Source organism: Cebus imitator, unplaced genomic scaffold (genome assembly GCF_001604975.1).
Source record: "Cebus imitator isolate Cc_AM_T3 unplaced genomic scaffold, Cebus_imitator-1.0 Scaffold50, whole genome shotgun sequence".
NCBI lineage: Eukaryota > Metazoa > Chordata > Mammalia > Primates > Cebidae > Cebus > Cebus imitator.
The window spans coordinates 8185913-8206683 of NW_016107365.1; the positions used below are offsets into that span (position 1 = coordinate 8185913).

The 20771-nt window shown below is 44.4% G+C and overlaps 1 protein-coding gene and 1 pseudogene across 1 annotated transcript in view; both read right to left on the reverse strand.

Annotated features, from left to right (window-relative positions):
- LHFPL2 (LHFPL tetraspan subfamily member 2) overlaps positions 1 to 13361 on the reverse strand; it is a 154086-nt gene extending 140725 nt beyond the window's left edge. The window contains exon 1 of the mRNA XM_017527709.2: positions 12982 to 13361. The gene's annotated coding sequence lies outside the window, so the exon portion shown is untranslated. The remainder of the gene's footprint in view (positions 1 to 12981) is intronic.
- Positions 8521 to 10892, reverse strand: LOC108303770 (annotated as a pseudogene).
- Positions 13362 to 20771: the final 7410 nt, after the last annotated feature.

The following is a 20771-nucleotide window of genomic DNA, read 5'->3' on the forward strand; positions in this document are numbered from 1 at the left end:
CCAGAGGCTGAGAGCTCTACAAATGTAGTGATTCTTTGTGGATACAACAGAGGAAGCATGCACTAATGCACATTATCTAGGTGGCAGGCAATCTCAGGTGAGTCAAGCCCTTCTCCTCAAGGCCCCTGGGAAAGACTCCCCCAACGCCCCTGGAGAAGGGAAGGTTTCTGCCACTGGCCAAGCTCACCTGCTCAGCAGGTGCAGAAAATGAATCATTACCTGAGTCTTGGATTTAGCTTCTCTCTCAAAACCTAACTGACTGTAAAAAAACAAAACCAAAAACAATCCTAGGTACAATTATGGTGTTTAGTTTTAGTTTTCATATATAGATCACCTGGCTTTTCATTACAACTAGTCAGTATGTGAAACGGCCACATTAGAAGTATGCCAAATGCATCATATAATATTAAAGTTCCCATCACACACACACACACACGCCCAATTAAATGAATGAGAACCAGTTCGGCTTAGGGCCCTGCCAGGTACCCTATGCTCCTCTTAGGCTGCCGGACACCTGGTGCCTGAGGCTGCTGTCTGTGGCCCTGCATCCTGCTTTGCCCTCCTTGCAGAGTGCCCCACACTCCACCCTATCAAAGTCCACTCCCTCTACACTCTGATCCTGAGAAGCATTTTATTAAGTTATTCCTGTTAACATATAAATAACAAATGCATTGCCTCTCCTATGGGTGCTTATATGTCTAACAAGAGGCTTAAAGGGAAACACTTCACCCAGTTTCTCTAACGGTAGAATTTTAAGCACAACAGTAAGTGAATTCTACCTTTTGGGTAAGGAGCTCCTTCTATATCCAGCTGATCCCTCCACACTGACCATTTCCTTCTTCACTTGTTTCATAAGCTAACTTTGCCCCTAAGGTAAGGCTGAGATGAATCCTGCATCTTTAGAAATAGAGGTTAATTTTCACATAATTATGTGAAAGGGCAAACTCCTTAACCTTCCAATTCACCTGGATCAGAACCAAGCTGGTCTGTGGAGGACAGGGCCCGTTCTTCATCCATTTCTGGTCATCCATTATTTAACAATGCTCATCATCTCCAGTGTCTGAACCAAAGCAGGAAACAGAATGAGAAAATCGCAAGACATTCTTAAAGACTTCTCTACAAAGGCCCAAAGCTTATATAGTCTAGTATCTTTGAGCACTTAATAATCAGTATCTGTAAAACCTTCCTAAAAATAAAGGCTTTATAGAACTGACTTCTTACACCATTGACAAAGACCTCTCTGATTTGGCTCCATCCAAGATAAGAGCCTCTCTGTAAGGGCAAAAGCATGTGTCAAGATAAAAAGTGAAGTGGATCGAAAGGGACAGAGACAACCCTTCACAAGCAAGTATCTAAGAGGCCAAGAAATAAATAGCAAGCGTGTCCCTCAGACATGGCCAATAGCACAGGCTCAGGCAGACAGGTTTCTAAGCTGATGCTTCTCTAAAGTGGTTTTTCTAGAGCCTTCCTAGAACCACCTAGAAGCTTTGTTTAAAAGATACAGATTCCCAGGACCCACTCCACATCTATAAAGCTAAAACCCCAGGTAGCGTCTGGTAACATCTATGTCTAGCCAGCACCTTAGCAGAGTGTCAAGCAAGTTTCAGAAATAATGCTCCAAATAAACCAATAGGCAGCTTTTTAAAAGCTTTGTAATCACATAACCTTGAAGTTATAGGGTATGTGGGAAAATGCTGGTTTCATGGAAGGAAATTAGAGCTTTCTTAATCTAATTAAACTTATGGAATATAACCAACACGTAATGAGGAAATCGTTTTAACTAACTTGTGGGGAAAACACGTTCCCCTGTAGCTTTACCACATAACAACTGGAAGAGCCCATAGCCTCCCTGCCCTAAAGGATTAAGGGCATCCCTGCACAGTGGCTCCCAACAGCTATTAATGGCCCAAATGGAAGTGCCAGGGCTGAGGGCTCTCAGTCTCATCCCAATAGAGGCCAGCGCTAAGTAGCAGGCGGCCAACCTCAAGCCTGATCTCATGGGCCCTCCTGGCACGCAGGGTTTAGTTTTGACAGGTCTCAGCTGCCAGATGCCTATTCCATAGTCTCTTTCATGGTCCAGTTTATGTGAGGCCTTGCTATTCAAAGTGAGCTCCATGGGAGTAGCAGGGGCAGCATCATGGGAAGAGCTTGTTACAGATGCAGAATCCTAGGCCCCACCCAGCCCTGCTATATCAGAGTCTGTATTGTAACAGGATTCCAGCCAATTCTTGGGCATAGTCAAGCTTCAGAAGCCCTGCTGAAGGGTAGGAATTTCTACCCACAATTGTGGAGTATCAGCCTCCCGACCCGGGCTCCAGGCTCTCAGAGGCCTTCCTCCCTCACACTGTTTACTCAAGCCTTGTCAGTGCTGGTTTGTTTTGGGGCCAGATCACCATCAGCAGGACCCAGTGAATAGCTGACAACCCAAAGCCCAGTTTTTAGGAAGTTCAAAGGAGGCAGTAAGTTCTGATTGTGTCTCACATTCTCATCTGGCTGTAACATCTGCCTCCCTTCGAGGGCAGGACTTCAGACCTCGTGACCATAAATCAGCAGAGACAATCCAAAGTCAAACAATACCATGGAATGCTGGCTCTTTGGTTCCAGCACAATGTTAATGAGGTCGAGGTCACGGGTATGATTAGCTTCCTCTGTATCTTGGCACAGACTCCGACTCTCTGCCCTCCGGCTGCCTGCAAAGGCTGACGCACCCTTAGTTACTAAGAGGACTGGAGGAGAATGACAAGGGGAGGCCTAACAGAGCAGCACCAGTTAATGACTCCAAGAACCTGAGTGACTGATAGGCTGCATGTATCGAAGAACGACTTGCAGCCCAGAGGGAAGGCTGACAAGACAGATGACCCGGTCAGAATTCAAAACTATCTGGACAGGCTGAACATGCCAGAACTGAGAAAGCTGAAATGTCACAAGAAGAAATGAAAGTCCCATGATCAAGGTTTCAAAAATCAAATATAGACCTCCCAAACTAGACGAAATCTAATTTGATGGCAGTTCTTAAGTTTTTAAAATTTTTTTAAAACATTCAGGTTTTCTTGACCAATGTGCATATTAAGAAAGCTAGAATCCTCTTAGGACCAGAAGTCTAGTTCCCAGACCAAAGGAGCAGTGGTCCTTCCATAACACGGCTGGTCAGACTAGCCTATATGCCCCCCCCCCCACCACACAGGTGTATACACAAACTCTCACACCTTCCCACCAGCACCACCATTTGGGTTCTTATTATTCAGTATGGGCTCTTAACCCATACTGTCCCTGGCTACAGCTCTTTGTGGCTTTGTAACATAGTGTAAACATTCCACACATCAGGTTAGTTCCCTTTCATGCTGCCCTTTCTTTACGATAGACCTAAGCACAAACTGGAAAAAAAAAATGCATAAATAGACAAGACAACCTAGGCGCACCCACTTACCAAAAGGATTCAGATCAAAAATGACTTTCAGTCACCAGTTTAAGCCAGCACACTATGCTACGTATTACAGCATGAATCCATGCAGAGTCAGTAATTAAGTTGGTAAATTATGAGTTTCCACTGCAGTAGAACCCTGAAAGGCCCACTATAAGAATGAGCAAATGAAAGAGTATCTGTTTAGACATAGCTCTCTAGAATGTAGAATCATCTTCTAAGAACAGACAGTTGGCCATTTAAAAAAAAAATGTGACTTTATATTATTTTTAAAGTTGTGAGCCATGTTTTTCTTACGTGTCTATTTAATATACAAATGGTAGTCATTTACAAACACAAAAACACTGCTTACTGGTAAGTTTGTAATTCCCAGACTATCCAGTCTGTTATTTTTAATTCAGAAAATGTGTTCTCTATGGGCAAGAAAAAGTTAATTTTTTAAGAAGTTATTTTGCCCTTAATAAGTATGTGCCATGCACCACTTATCTGAAGATTAAATAAGGCTCCTGTGAATGCAGTTACAGCCTTCCTTAAACAACTGGCTAAATGCCTATAAACTGGAAAACACGTGAAATTCAGCCCAATTGCAGCCTGCCCCAGGAAAAAGGAAGCTTGAACTCCAGGTGCCCCGACGACACAACACAGTGTGGAAAGAAAGAAAATGCTGAACAATAGAATCAGGAGAGGAAAAAGAGCTCCTCTTAATTTTCCAGGTATGTGGGGAGCTTGTTGCTAAAGAAATATTTAAGATCTCACTGCTGGTTCAGGTTCCACTGAACGGTGAAATTAAAAAAAGAAATCTAAGGCCAGGTGCGGTGGCTCATGCCTGTAATCCCAACACTTTGGGAAGCCCAGGCAGGCAGATCACAGGGTCAGGAGATCGAGACCATCGTGGTTAACATAGTGAAACCCTGTCTCTACTTAAAATACAAAAAATTAGCCAGGCATAGTGACATGTGCCTGTAGTCCCAGCTACTCAGGAAGATGAGGCAAGAGAATCACTTGAACCCGGGAGGCGGAGGTTGCAGAGCCGAGATTTCGCCACTGCACTCCACTCTGGGTGACAGAGTGAGAGTCCATCTCAAAAAGAAAAGAAAAGAAACCTAACATGCCAGTACAGCACTTACTTAATTCAGTATTTCTTATCAATCAGGTTTATTTCAGTACTTCTTATCAATACAACAGAAACACCTCTCAAATCACACTTAAAATGTTCATGAGAACATACCAAACATACCCACTGTAAGGGGTGGGGTCTTCCCTATCATTCAGAAGAAACTGCTCCATTCTGGATTTGGGTCAGAGCACCCAGTCCTAGTTACACTCCTGCAGCCTTCCAGTATTTATAACTGTATCAACAATGAGTAGGAACATCAGTTCTGTTTAAAGACAGGAACTAACTTAAGATGCACCATGATGTAAAGGGAGGTACGGTGTTGTGACCAAAACCGCTGACACAATTTTGTACAAAAATCATTCCCCAGCTCTTTAGTTCTGATTTTTAAAGTAACATGCTACTTAAAGAAAATGTGAGAAACAGAAAAATAAACAAAAAAAATTAGTTACCCATAACCCCACTAGTCTAAGATAATCAGCTAAAATTTTAAGTCTCTGTCCTTCCAACCCTGTTAAGCAGGCAAGGATGAGATGAGGTGTTATTACACAAACTAACAATGATTAATTATCCCCACTGGACTTACCCTAAATCCACAGCAGTAAGAGGAGTAATGGTTGTGTGCAAATCAAATAGCCTGACTGCAATTCAACAAGCATTCGCTAGGGCCTACTTGACACACTCTCATTTATGCCAGAAATGAATGAAATGCAAATGAACACCAATAGCCCTTTGGGGCCATTTGGCATCCTCAAAACAAAAACCGTAGATAAATCTCATCCTGGTGGACATGAAAACAAGAGTTAGTTCTCCTAGTGTGGAAAATAGGAGAGCCTGGTGACCTTCTCTAAGGTAGAGAAGGAAATGTTTCAGAGGAAGGGTGTGCAGAGCAGGTGGAGATGAAGACCTGGGAACCGTTCTGCCCATGTGTGCAGCTGCCCATCAGCAATGCATGGGTTCCTGGGAATCTGTGTGCTTTTAGGACCAGAGAGATTCAGCCCACAAGGGAAATGTTCTTAGTCCCACAAACAGGGAGAGCTTTAAAACTGTCAGAACACCCTAGTTTCATACATCAACCTGGGCTCCTAATCGTCCACCTATCACCCTTGTGCAGTCAAAGGCCAGACAACCTGGTTACATCTAGTTGAACCATGCCCTGTGCTTAAGGCACAAGGAAAGAATTGTTTCTACTGCTGATGTCACGTCAGTAGATATTCAACACTGTTCATTATTAACCCGCTGAAATATTCTTCATTCGAATACTATAACTGGGTGCAGGTTTCTTCGCATTTTTTTTTAATGTGAAGAGTTGTAAAAGTTAGTTTGATTGAACTTCAAAAGTTCACCCCCAAGTAAATACCATGGAAGTCTTATTTAAGTTTGACAAAAATATTTTTAAAATAGTCTCCATAAAACCACTTAATCAGTATGTGTTACTAAATCAAAGTCAGAACAAACCCAGAAGAAAAATCAAAATACACTGAGGTTCTCCTTTCTGGACCTGCCAAGTCTCAAAGTCAAAGCTGGGTGTTTCTCTTGACCTCGCTGATAATATCAAAGTTTAGGAGAACATGCAGATAACACATCTCTTTAACCGTACTCAACATTTTGTAGATAAACACAAAACTAGTTTACATTCTCAGCAAGTTCATCTCATGTTTTCATAAATATATTTATATTTAACACACACATATAGTGTGTATAGTATACACACATATACACATATGCTCATGCTGCTGTAAGAAAATACCATAGACTGGGTAGCTTAAACCACAAACGTTTATTTCTCACAGTTCTGAAGGCTGGGAAGTCGAAGATGAAAGTGTCAGGAGATTTGGTTCCTGATGAGGGCTCTCTTCCTGGCCTGCAGACAGCCAGCTGTTCAATGCGTCCTCACACACTGGAGAGTGAGCTCTGCTCTCTCTTCCTCTCCTCATAATGACACTGCTATTGTGGAGGTCCCACCCTCAGTACCTCATCTAAGCCTAATTACCTCCCAAAGGTCCTACCTCCAAATACCATCACATAGGGGGTTAGGGATTCAACATATACATGCTTTTGGGGGGGACACAAACATTCAATCCTTAACACACACGTGTCATATCAATTTTATAGTTACACATCCTAGCTATCAAACACGTTCACAACCATTCCATGTACATTCCTCTTAACTATCTCAGTTTAAAATAACAATAAGCAGAACTTACCACGTCTGCAAAATAACATGAGTACAAGCCTGGTAATTTGAGGCCAAGGTCAAGGGCCTGATGGGCAATCAAGCCAGTCAGGCCTGGTAAAGGATGAAAGACAAAATTTTACAAGGACACAAATTACTCTCACATCTAGCATCAGTTAGTTAATCTCCACAAACCAGGCAAGAGAGGGAGGCCTCCCTACAAACACCTGCCACTACCATAAAAAGAACTCCCTCCATCAGCTCTAGCTCCAGGCCTCTCCTCCTGTCTCTAAATCCAACTTTTTGCTGGACATCTCGTCTTGGAAGGCTCATAGCTGAGTTTTGGATTCAACTGAACTCATTACTCCTTGCAACCTCTCTCCAAATTGAGGTTCCCTAAACTGTTTACTTCAGTGAAAGGTGCCATGACCCATAACAGTCAAAGTGCACTCTCTCCTAGCAGACCACCCTAGGAGATGAACAGGAAATGGGGTCAATACCTGTAGGCCTCTCCTCTCTCTGCCACTCAGTCCTGCCAGGATCCTGCACTCTTGTACTAACCTCCCTGCCCTCCTTGTTACCTAGCCTACCTTACGGCCATGGAGCTATTTCTAAAGCGCGATATGATCACGACATTCACCTGCTTCAAATGCTCCACCCTTCACACAGCTTTCCAGATGAAGTACAGACTCCCTTAGCTCAGTGCCCGAGACCCCAAAGCCTCAGGCACTTCCCAGCACAACCCTGACTCTAGTCCAACTGCTGTCAGTGCCCTGGCTGCACTATACCTTTCCGGGCCTTCGAGACTCCAAACTTACATATTATTTCATCATGTATTACCGCAATGTTTAAAGTCATGAAAAAAAAGACAAAGCAAAATCTTGAAGATGCACAACGAACCAAGTATTGACTCTTCTTTCCTCTTTTAGCCACATCTTCTACAGCAAGAGAGAATCAAGTATTTCAAATGCCAGGACACCATCTGGCTTTTTTAAGTTGATCAGATCCTACCTTTGACTCCTTCTTTGCCTTTCTAAGGCTATGTCTCACACGCAGGAAAAATTGCTGTTTTTCATTTTTTGTGGGTTTTGAGATTGCATTTTTTAATTTTATTTACTATAAATTCTGTGGTACACGTGCAGATTGTGCAGGTTTGTCACATAGGTATACATGTACCATGGTGGTGGTTTGCTGCATCCATCACCCTGCCATCTACATTAGTTATTTCTCCTAATTCTATCCCTCTCCAATCCCTCTACCCCCTGCTACTCCTCCCCTAGCCCCACCCCCCAGGCCCTGGTGTGTGATGTTCCACTCCCTGTGTCCCTGTGTTCTCATTGTTCAACACCCACTTATGAGTGAGAACTTTAAAAAAGATTATATTTACTTAGAAGCATTATGTCAACAAAACAGCCACAACTTTTTTTTTTTTTTTTTTTGCAATTACTGAGTGGTATTCAGTTAGCAGAACATTCGTATAAGCTGCATCAGAGACAACTGAAGATGAAAAAACTATCAACCCTATATATTAACTAATTTGTGCTGTGCACCAACGAGAGCCTGCTTTAAATTTCCATGCCAGTTTACAAGCCTCGTGCCGTATCAGGAAAGGTTGGTAGCTATTGAAAATACCACCAGGTCTGGGCGTGGTGGCTCATGCCTGTAATCTCAGCACTTTGGGAGGCTGAGGCGGGCGGATCCCTTGAGGTCAGGAGTTTGAGATCAGCCTGGCCAACATGGTACAACCCCAACTCTAGTAAAAATTAAAAAAATTAGCCAGGCATGGTGGCATGCGCCTGTAGTCCCATGTGGGAGAGATTGCTTGAACCCAGGAAGAGGAGGCTGCAGTGAGCTGAGATCGTGCCTTTTCACATCAGCCTGGGTGACAGAGGGAGATTTTGTCTTAAAGAAAAGAAAAAAAAGACCAGACCACCAGAACAGGGCTATCTAAAGATATAGTTGGTAGTGTGTTAACTACATAAAAAAAGACAATGTACAGTTTAAAAGCAAATCTTATACAGTCTTCCTTTCAATTTCTTTAAAAGAAGTGAGTTGTATACATGGGGTTTAAGTGCTTTACAGACAAGAAAAAAAACTGTGCTAGAACCAATTCATCATCATCTTCATCTTCCTCCTCTTCCTTTTCTTTTTTCAGACTTGACAACTCACTTTTTTGCTGAGTCAGGCTTTCCTTTAGCTCAGTATGCAGCAATATCCTTTTCATGTTTTTCCTGCAGCTTCGCAGCCTTCTTTTGATAAGGCTGCCTATCATCTGCGGCAGTGCCCTTCCACATCTCCCAATTTCTTTACAACTCACCAATGGATAGGCCAGGATGTTCTCCTCTGATTTTTGGGTAACGCACAGAACAGAACAAGAAAAAGGCCAGAGGAGGCCTCTTGGGTGCACTGGGATCCTCGAACTTCTTTTTTAGGCTCCCATTTAGGAGGGTTATAGGTTTTCATTTCTCTTTCGTAACGGGCCTTGTCCACCTTTGCCATGTCTTCAAATTTCCATTTCTCTTTAGCAGTCATGGTCTTGCACTTCCCTGAGCACTTCTTAGAAAACTCTGAGGAGCTGACTGAGCATCCGGGTGCTTCTTTCTGTGCTCCTCCCAACAAGTGTGCACAAAGAATGCATATCACATTTTGCCTCTCAGCTTCCTTGGCTCTCCTTTGCCCATGTTTACTTCTTTTTTTCTCAGCGAGCCACAGAGTCGCCCAGTGCCCGTCTGGCTCTCCCTTGCCCCAGCGCTGTCTCTGTGGAGCTCAGTGCACTGCAAAATGTTTGTTTTCAGTACATGCAAAACAATTTGTTTCATTGGCCGTTGGTTGTGCTAAAACTGAGTACTTTCATAAAGTACAGAAAGAAATAGGCCTCTCTTTCTCCCTCATCCCTCTGGAAGACCCACAGGAGTAGCTGTCCCCTGCCACCACCCCCAGCCCCAGCCAGATCACTTCAGAGCGAAAGACAAGGACACCCAACATGCTGCTTTCCAGTATAGCTCTTCTGAGTCAAAAAGGGAGCTTCTGGGGTCTATGGCAGTCCTTTGAAAACAGAGGTGTGTGAGTTTTGTTTTTTTCTTCTGTTAAAATGTGTATTTTGTGAGAGGAGAGGCCTGCTCTTGGTTCTTGCTGTGTTACCAGAGCCCAGAATAGAGCCTGGCCCAAGGGGAGAGGCTCCCTAAGTATTTGCTGAATGACTGGATGAATGAAGGAACAGGCATTCTCCGTCAATTGGAAGGAGTAATGTATAGCATAGTTCCTCTTCTCAAAAAGTACTACTGTGTTAAGAATGTCTTTTGTTCACTTTTCTCTTGGGTACAATCTTAGCAAAAACTGGGAAGTGCATCATTAACCCCAAGTAAATTCTAGAGATTGGCTATTTGTGTCTTGTTTGTATCTAAGAGCAGTAAGCACTGGGTAAAATGTTGCTTTTTAGAGTCCCAAGAGAGGCACTTATCATGTTCATGACCATAGTTTTCTTTCTACCTCAAATAAAATGTGGATATTCACTTTGGTGGGACCTAATACCTAAACCTGCCATTGTAATGGGACATGTAGCCTGGAATTGCAAGCCACACCTGGGCCCCATCTCTAGGCCCGAACAGAGCCTGCACGACACACTCCCTGGAAATGGAGGCTCAGAAAAGGCTAACCAGAATGAGCCAAAAGAATACAGCCTGCAAGTTCCAGAAAGATCAGTGTTTCTGAGTGTAGGCTGGCAGGGGATGGGTCCAGCCTCAACACAGAGCCACTCACTCTAAAATCAGGTATCTCTGCTCTAGCTGTTTAACAGACACCACCTTTTCCTAGGGATTTGGAATACTTGATAATCATCAGTAACACTTTCTGAGCACTTAGTGTGAGGAACCATCCTAAGTCCTGTACAAGAGCAATCAGATAATCTTCAAGGTGATTATCTGAGCTGAATTCTCATCATCATCATTTTATAGACACAGAAACAGATAAATTAAATAACATGTCCAAGGTTTGGATCCATCTGGGAGCCCAACAGCCCAAATTTGGATCTCCTATATTTGGGTTTACTACTTTATCAATTCTTTGCAGTAAAGAAGTTGAGAAGCTATATACAATTTTCATAAAAAAAAAAAAAAAAATAGGTAGTTTTGGCTGGGCGCAGTAGCTCACAACTGTAATCCCAGCACTTTGGGAGCCCAGGAGGGTGGATCACGAGGTCAGGAGATGGAGACCAGCCTGGCCAACATGAGAAAACCCTGTCTCTACTAAAAATATAAAAATTAGTCGGGCGTGGTGGCAGGCCCCTAAAATCCCAGCTACTCAAGGGGCTGAGGCAGGAGGATCGCTTTAGCCTGGGAGGCGGAGGTTGCAGTGAGCTGAGATTGTGCCATAGCACTCCAGCCTGAGTGACAAGAGCAAGATGCAGTCTCAAAAAATAAAAACAAAAGAAAGAAAGAAAAAGAAACATGCAGTTTTTTTTATATATTGTTTTTCTGTCTTCTCTTACTATGGACTTTTCCTCCCTCCCCTGCCCAAACACTGGGTGCCATGAACACTGAGCCCATGCGCATGGGTAAACAGCATACATTACTTCTTCCATAAGGCACTGCTTTGCCCTCATCTACCAATATCCTTCTTCCTTCCTATAGACAAATTACTGGGTTCACATTTCATGACTCAGATTATATTCAAGAATGTTCATTTGCAGTGTAATTATTCTTCCTAATTAGGCTGCTCTGAAGACAAACGACTGCCCCTCCCCTCCCCCCTCTCCTACACACAATGTCTTTTTCCTGGTATAAAATGTTTGCTGCACCCTTTGCAAACCACAAGAAGCCACACAGTCTGCTCTCCATGTGACCACTTAGAGAAAAATACTATTAAAAGATAGTGTTTTATCTGGTATTACTTCAAAATCAGAATCAGATTTCTGACACAGATCAATAAGCTTATCACGGTATGAAAGCAAAAAGAAATGAGAATCTTGGATTTTATTTCTCTTTCCTATCTTAAAAACATTTCCTCTTCCCAAACATGTGTTCTCTATCTCTTAAATTTAAAAAGGAGTAGTTTCTAAAAAAGAAACAGTAGGAAAGAATCAGGAATACCAGCAACAGTCTACATCAAAGAAGTTAGTATCCGATGCTCTTTTAAACCTGCCAGGAGTGGAGCTCTCTGGCCACAGGGTAAGGCAAAAGCAATGTGCAGGTTATAAACGTCCCTTCAAGCTCAGTTACTCAGGTTTACCTCTCTGGGGCGAGCCTCTAACAGCTCTGGCTCGACCGCATCTTTCCTCCCTCGGCTACAGCACACACTTTCCATAGTGGCCGCGTTGCGATTTCAAAAAGTTCTCTTTTCCGCGTAGGTCACCCTCAGATGGTAACTTACATGCACAAACACACTCACACAATCACAGCAGAGAAAATCGGACATACAGGAAGTGGCCCTGGCAGGGGCGAGGACAGCGGGTGGAGATAGCACTTTGTCTTTACTCTGGTCTTACTCCCATTGAAACAGCACATGGACTTTCATGGAACTCATGACCATCCTGAAATAACAGAAAAAGTTGAACGGGATTGAAGAAAATCCTTTCTTTTCTAAGTTCGAAGAACACTGGGCCGCTGAATTTGGAAAAGAGAAGAAGAAAAAAATGTGCCTAAAAACATCCAGAAACACATGCAGTGTCTCCCCAGTCCTTCACCCATCCTGTGGGCTCAAACCACCCATCCCAGACGCAGTCTTCCCCACTCCACGCCCACCTCCTCCAGCCTGCACCTCAAATCACGGCGCTGCCCACAAAAATACAGTCCAGATTTGAGAAGCAGCTGACATCTGTGGCCGGCGTGACCCACACGCCACGGACCAGGGACAACGGGGGCGACCACGGGGCGGCCCCCCGGGCGCGGTGCCAGGCAAGCCCGAGCCCGGCGCCGAGCTGCGCCCGGGACCCGCGCGCCGCCGTCCGAAGCCCGCCAGCGGCGGCCGGAGAGCAGAGCTCACGCCGGCTTCCCGTGGAGACGCTGTTCCAGGCATAACTTTTTCCACTTCTGCGGCCGCCGGCGGCGCTGAGCAGCAGCTGTTCCCTTCCCATTCCCAGCACCCAACGCCCATCCCGCAGCACCTTCAACCGCTCCTAGGGCACCTAGGCGAAGTTCCCGCGCCAGCCGCGGCGCACGCACCCGGGCTCGGCCGGCCGCAACGGCTCCCCTTGTGCCCGTGCGGGGCGCCCACCTGGCCGGGCCCACCGGCTCTCCCCTCCCGCAGCGCGCGGGCCCGACGCCTGCCACTCACCCGGCCCCACTCGGCGTCTCCGGCTCCGAGCCCGCAGCCTTCCCCAAGCCGGGCTTTCCGAGACGCCTCCTCGCAGCCACCTCGCTCTTTCCCCCGCTGGCCGCGCCAGAAAGGAGCAGGCGGGAGGAGAGCGGGAGGAGGCGGCGGGAGCGGGAGGCGACGCAGGGGAGGGGAGAGGGTCCGCGGCACGCGGGAGGAGGCGGCGAGGCAAGAGAGCGCCAAGCTTCGCGGCCGCCGGGGCTAGCACTCAGAGAGAGGGAGGAGGAGGAGGGGCGGGGGCAGCGAGAGAAAGAGGCGGCCGAGCTGCCCAGCCCAGGCCCCGGCCCCGCGCCGCTGCCCAGTCACCATCGCCGCCTCCGTCCCGCGAGCGGGCCGGGCGTCCGGGGGGAGGGGTCGGGCTCGGGGCTCCCGGCGCGGCGCGCGGGGCGGGACGGGGGCGGCGGGCGGGCGGACCAGGCCCGGCCTCCGGAGGGGAGTGTCCTGCGGGCCGGGAGGGAGTCGGCGACAGGGGATCCCCGAGAGGGGACGCGGGGGCCTGGGAGCCGGTCCCAGGGCCCGCCGAGCGGCGGCGGCATCTTCTGGGGTCCTGCGAGGTTTCTCCGGGAGCACGGGAAGTTCCCGGGGCAGCTGCGAGCAACCCTGCCGGGAGCGCAGGACGCAAAGAGCGGCGCTGACGGAGCCGGGGGCGAGAGGCCCGGCTGCTGCGGCGGAGAGCGGGCCCCGGGGCGCGCGGAGCAGTTCCCCAGACCCGGGCCCGAGCGGGAGGAACCGCCGTCTGGTGGCCCCGGAAAGTCCGAAACGGGAGAGGGGCCAAGAGGCGACGGGACTCACATCCTGGCCGCCCTCTGCCGTAGAGGGGGCTCCGGGCATTAGTTTCCGTGCCCTCTGAATATCTAGGTGTGGAAACTCAATTTTAACAAAGAATATTCCTAATAGAATGTTTGGGGTCCTCAGCTTGCCCCGCACTCAAAATACAGTTTCGGGATGAATTTCGGTGATGTTTTCGGAACAGACTGAAAAGGCATTGTCCAAAGAGGGGATGCTCTAACTCCCCACCCCCGCCCCCAGGGCTGGGAGCAAAGAACAGAGTTCAGTGGCCACAGTATTGTTTGTGATTGAAGCTTTAGGACGTGGCACCTCCCCAGGCAAACCCATCTCGTGGTTTTTTTTCCCCAGTCAAATGCTCCCGCTCCCAGCTTCTCAGCCCCTTATCTGGGACATCTCTATCCACCAGTCGCCCAGATTCAGATTAGCAGTCAATTTTGGGTCCCACTCCTCCACTCCCGGTAGGCATTCCCAATAGTTCTTCATTTTTAACGTCTTTCCAGTTGCCCTGTTCTTTCAAGCCCACTGCCACCGTTTTGGTTCTCCCTGTCTGGGACTGGATGGCGTCAGAGGCCTCCTACCAGCTCTCTGCTGGGTCCCTGTCTACACTCGCATCCATATGTGCAGGCCTACAGGTGAATGGCTCTAGAACACCCCTTGGGCAGGCCACTTCCGGTTCTAGAAGCTTTCTGACGCACGTTGCCAGAGAACATTCTGAATTCCTTAAAAACTCATCAGTGCACAACCACACAACGACTGCACCTCCATACGCACTCCTCAGAGCCTGGTACTCTCTTTAGATGGGGATCTTCCCATCCCCCGGAGAAGGATCCGTGCCTGTATCCACATGGGAGTTGCTGATGCTCTTCCCAGAGCTGGAATGCTCTCTTTCGTCTTCTCCCACAGCCAAATCTCACTTATCTTCATTGAAAATGAAGTTTGCAGTACCACGTTTCTGCTATAAAAGGATATATGTGCTCTTCCCATTTTGTGAAATCACACACTAGAAATAACAGGGCTTGTGGAGAAAATGGAGTTAGAAACGACTCAAAATCTATGTAACACTGTAACCAGAGCACTAACAAAAACTGTGACCATTCCAAAAACATACCAGCAGAGATAATGAGCTGCGTTAAATTCCTAATAAACACTATAGTAAATACGAATATAAGACTTTACTTTTATAAAAAGATGAAGGTACCTGTTGACAGGGAGTTGTTTGAGGCTGCTGACTTAAGATAAACACAAATGTACAAATAAGAGAACCCTCTGCTGCCCCACAAACCCTTCCAAGGTAGAGAGGTCAAGGCCAAATCAATCCAAGAGAAAGAATGTAGGGTGAATGGGCCCACAGCACCCTGTGTTCTCCGTCACTAGATGCACCCTGCTGTGTTTTGCAGCTGCATTTACTTGGTGATGCAGAATATTAAAGTGCTGGGAAACCTTGCATATGAACCAACACAACTCCACTCATTTTACTAATACCCTTACCCTACATATTATCAACCATGGATGAGTTAGTTTATATGCACACTCTCATTACAGAAACACCCTTGGTAACAGAGTAGACTGTACTTAATTCTATGTTTAAAAAGTAGACTATAGGCCAGGTGCAGTGGCTCATGCCTGTAATCCTAGCACTTTGGAAGGCTGAGGCAGGCGGATCACCTGAAGTCAGGAGTTCAAGACCAGCCTGGCCAACATAGTGAAACCCTGTCTCTACCAAAATTACAAAAATTAACCGGGCATGGTGGCAGGCGCCTGTTATCTCAGCTATTGAGGAGGCTGAGGCAGGAGGATTGCTTGAACCCAGGAGGTGGAGGTTGCAGTGAGCCTAGATCATACCACTGCACTCCAGCCTGGGCAACAAAGCAAGACTCCATCTCAAAATGAAAAAGTAGATTATACTTGATCCCACACATCTACTGAGCACTTAGCACTTACTATATGCCAGGGACTGTTCCAGATGCTGGGGATACATCAGTGAACAAAAAAGAAATGCAAACATGTCTGCCCTCATGGGCTGTGGAGACTTGAACACACATCACCAGATGGTTTGTATTATTCGGTGATATATGTTTCACATGTGTGTAGCTTGAATTGACGCATGTATATTTTAATCCCTTTGAAGACTAGGGTTGAGCCTTACTTAAAGCTTTGTATCTTCCCCAGTGTCTGACACAGTAGTAAATTACTATTGGGACATGCAAATTAGGGCATTGATAGCCATTTAATACTCTGTGTTACTGAATTCACAGGCAAACTACCTGCAAAATATAAAACTAATTTTTTTCTTAGAACTGTGTTTGCGGCATTTGGGGCAAAAATCAAAACAAGTATCCCCAGATGGGATAATTTGGGTCTAAAGAGCAGATAAATCACACTTAAAAGGAAGCAAGATGTTCGGGATGGCAAAGTAGGGAAGAATAGAGAAAGAGACAGATGTTAAAAAATGTAGCTCATGAAGAAAGTACCTTCTAAGTTCTGTGGAAAGAAAGAGAACAGCAGGAACTTTGGGATATCATGAATCCTGCTTCAGCCAAATTTTCGAGAAGCATTCTTCACTACAAGGCATAAACAAGGAGGAAATTATGAGAAATTAAAGGGTGTCTGCACAGTTTGGTCAAATGACAAGGAGGCCTTGGAAGAAGATTATTGAGCCAGTTGGAAAGGTCATATGGTGAAATGACAGTGGTGCCTGGCTAAAATGTATGGTATTGATCTTACTTGCCTATGCAAATCACTCTATTCTTTGAATGTCTGAACATTGTACTCCGACTAGAGTTCCTTGTTTCAACATGGCTAGCTATTTTTCATGTGTGAACACTTTGTATCCTATTTTTTCTGAGTACGGATCTGCTTGGAGTTATATAAAATATGCATTCATAACAGACAGGAAAGCACAGATATATATTCATGATTGTCAGCATACTGAATATTGATTAACTTTAAATTTGCCCATTCATCTTCGTAAAACCCTACTTCCCAAATCCACCACTCCCCACTTTAAGAGATTGATATTTTGATATTTCCTTTTCCTTTTCTTTCCTTTTCTTTCTTTTTTTTTTTTTTTTGGAGACAGACAGAGTCTTGCTCTGTTGCCCTGGCTGGAGTGCAGTGGCGCAATCTCTGCCTCCCAGGTTCAAGTGATTCTCCTGCCTCAACACCCCTAGTAGCTGAAATTACAGGCGCACACCACCATGCACAGCTAATTTTTGTATTTTTAGTAGAGACGGGGTTTTAGCATGTTGGCCAGGCTGGCCTCAAACTCCTGACCTCAAGTGATTGATCCATCTAAGCCTCCCAAAGTACTGGGATTACAGATGTGAGCCACCATGCCCAGCCTGATATTTACTAAAACTGCAAATGATCATAGAATTTCAGTGCTAGGTGCAAACTTAGAATTCAATGCCTTTTGAAGATCACATAAAATACTAGACAATTTAAGCTGAGAGTCTCTTCAAGGAAACTAGCAGATTGCAGTTCCCCCACACAAGGTCTTATGAAAAGTCACTGAACTTAAACATGATCATTCTGTTTTTGTTCTATGGATGTAATTATACAAATAAGCCACCTGAAATTCTAAGAATCCATTTTTCTCTACAAATAAGGGTTGAGAAGGGTAATTTTGAGCACAAATACTTGCAGGACTTTACTGATTAAAATCAGTAGTTTGACCTATATGAGACAGAAGCCACCTTTTTGGCCACAGAAATGGCCTGGGCAAAGTCTCCAGTGGACTTAGAAATGTCATATATTTATTTCTGCTTCCAGCTGGCAGTTTTTAAGTTGGTGACAAAAATGAAGCCTGTAGATATAAAAGAAATTTCTCTATTTTTATTGATATCTCATTATATCAAGGTGCTTGGCTGTCTCTTGAATGAAGGTAACAAATTATCTCCAACTAAGAACAAGGATTACAGGTACAAATAGGGATGAAGGAGGTTCTAGTACCACGTAACGGAGAGAGCAATAGCACTAAATCAGACACAAGGGCCATGGGATCCCAATAAGGAAAACCTCTGTGATTTATAGAAAAGACTCCTTTTTCCCTCACAGATCTGTTAAAGGATCTGAAGCGTCCACGTTCCAGTCCGGCCAAAGAAAAACATGGCTCTCAAAATACTCGCTGTGGCTAAGTCATAAAAGAAATAAACACACAGAACTTTGGGCACTTGCGATCTTCCTGGAAAAACTGAAGACTCGTGGCAGCTTTTATCTTCCACTTACAGCCTCTACCTCCTGGCCTTCCTTTCTTGTATACATGAAGCGGTAGCTTTAACTTGCTCACTGACTTTTCCTTAAAAAATAGTCTGCTTTCCTGCTTCTAGTTCCAAAACTAGACTCCATGTGACTGTGACAAATTTCAACCTAAGAAGGTACTCCGTTGTTTCCTCCTATTATGTCACCACTACCATAAACAAATCCCTCTGGTCCTCATCCATTTAAGCTTATCCTTGAAGTGAGGTGGAAATTTCCATATGGTAAGAATTTTTTACTGCAATATTACTTTATAAGTTGTATGCAAATTCTGCAACATTCTTAAATGCTCAACAACATGTAACTGACAAATTCAATTAAATGAATCTTATTCATTCAGAATCTTCACCTGCAGACATTTTCCTGGATTATAAACCTTTCTCAGAAGAGGTATAAAGTACAAAGAATCTAAGGGGATTAGCTGTCTTACGGTGTTCATGACAGGCACAAAACCACCCAGGGAAATCATGCTTTGACCCTTTCTAACAATAATGCTGTGCATCTGGTCTGTGAGTTGGGCTTTCAAGAGCTTTGTCTTTTCTATTGTGAATTATATGCAGCTCTCAAAACCTCTAAGAGGCAAGGTTTTACTGTTACCCTCCTCACTAATACCTACAATGAAATTCGGAAAATATTCACTCAGCATGATTCAGTAGCAATGCTTAAATTGAGAACTTGGAGAAACCATTGCTATTTTTTGCATTATGAAGAGGATGCTTGTCCTTAACCTGGCCCAAACTGAAAAACAAATTTCCAATCTAAAAACCTGCCTGCAAGAATTTTTTTTTTTTTTTAACTTTCTTCCAGTCCCTTTCCTGGAAACAAGAAGCACAAAAATGTCTGTCTGTAAAACTAGCAATTGCTGGTTTGGGCATTCTATTTTCACTTAATGCTAGAGTTAGAAGATATATTATTTTCTATTGATAATAAAAATATTGGGTATCATTGATTATAGTATGTATTCTACAGATGTCCAAATGGATCTGAGGAACTGTGTATTAGAAATAACAGAAGGTGGTAAAAGGCTCTTGCCAAGGTCCTGGCTTACCACAGTCAAGCATTAAATTTAGTTCTGGGCTTCCCAGAGCCAAGGCAAGAATGACATACAATTAATGATATAGTTCTCATGGTCTAGGAAAGGAATCATAGTTATTCTTCAAGTCAGGCAAACATTTTCCTGGCACAAACTTCCAAAAGGAATTGACATGGGCTTTACATAAGAGACACTGGACAACCTAAACATGTAGGTGTAGAAACTTCACTCAGAGGAAGTAACAGACTTTGCCTCACAGAGACAGTCAATGTGGAAATTAACAAGAGAAGAGAGAAAGCTCTAGATTATGTTTCTGCCATGGCTGAAACTGCACTATCTCAACTTAACTTCCACCCAAACTCTAGGACACAGAGGGTACCTGAGGTCAGCAGATCACCTGAGGTCAGCAGTTGGAGACCAGCCTGGCCACCATGGTGAAACCCCTAAAAATACTAAAAATACAAAAATTAGCCAGGTGTGGTGGTGCACACTTATAATCCCAGCTATTTGGAAGGCTGAGGCATGAGAATCACTTGAACCCAGGAGGCAGACGTTGCAGTGAGCCAAGATCATGCCACTGCACTCCAGCCTCGCCCACAGAGGGAGACTCTGTCTCAAAAAAATAAATAAACAGGTAAAATAAATAAGAAAAATAAATGAGCCTTGTGTTAAGAGAATTATGCAAAGATAATTCCACTTCTTCATTAACTTTGCAAATCTTTCTCAATTTTAAATCTTCTATTTCACATAGAACCCATTTGACAACTACGACCTGTGTTCATTTCAGAACAAACTTGGGAAGGTTTTCAATGAAAACAAGAATTAGGGACAAGGCCAATCCACACAGCTGAGATTAGTTCTAGTTTTCTTCCAACAGAATAGCATGTGCTATGCTAATTATACAATATGATGTTCAATCAGTTTTAAGGTCATATAAATGAGAATAACATAAGCTGTGAAATTAAAATGAACCATAAAACTAGTTTTTATAGTTGAGAAGTGATTTCTTTAAATATCCCATGAAATTTTGCTATAAGACAACTGTCTCAAAATAGTTATAAATGCCTGTTTTTCCAGTGTCATGAGAAAAATATTTGACATTAATTCGGCTCTCTCCATTATATCCAGATATGCTTCATAGGTGTTTGTGTTTTCTAGGTGTGCAGTGAGAAAGTCTTCTTGCTAGGAAAAGATGATGGGCCTTAGAATCCTAGGACCATGTGCAAATTATACTTCCTCTACCATTCACTACATGATTTTAGGCAAGTTACTTAACTTCTACAAGTCTTAATCTCTCCACCTTTAAACTGGGATATTATTACCTACTGCATGGGGTTGTTCTAACTATTATTATTATTATTACAATGTATGTAAAAGTATCTACTATAATGTCTAACATAAAAATAGGTGCTCAATAGATGTGTGTTCCCTCCCATTGACACCCATACCCTTGCAAAAAGAATTTTCTACCAGTGAAGGAGACTGTCCTTCCCAACTTTCCAGTTACATAGCTTTTGTATACTGCTTTTTAAAAATGATACCAGAGTCTAAACAATGTGGTACTGGCATAAGGATGGATATACAGATCAATGGAATAGAGAGTCCACAAATAAACCCTCATATTTATGGTCAATGATATTCAACAAGGATGCCAAGACATTTCTATGAGAAG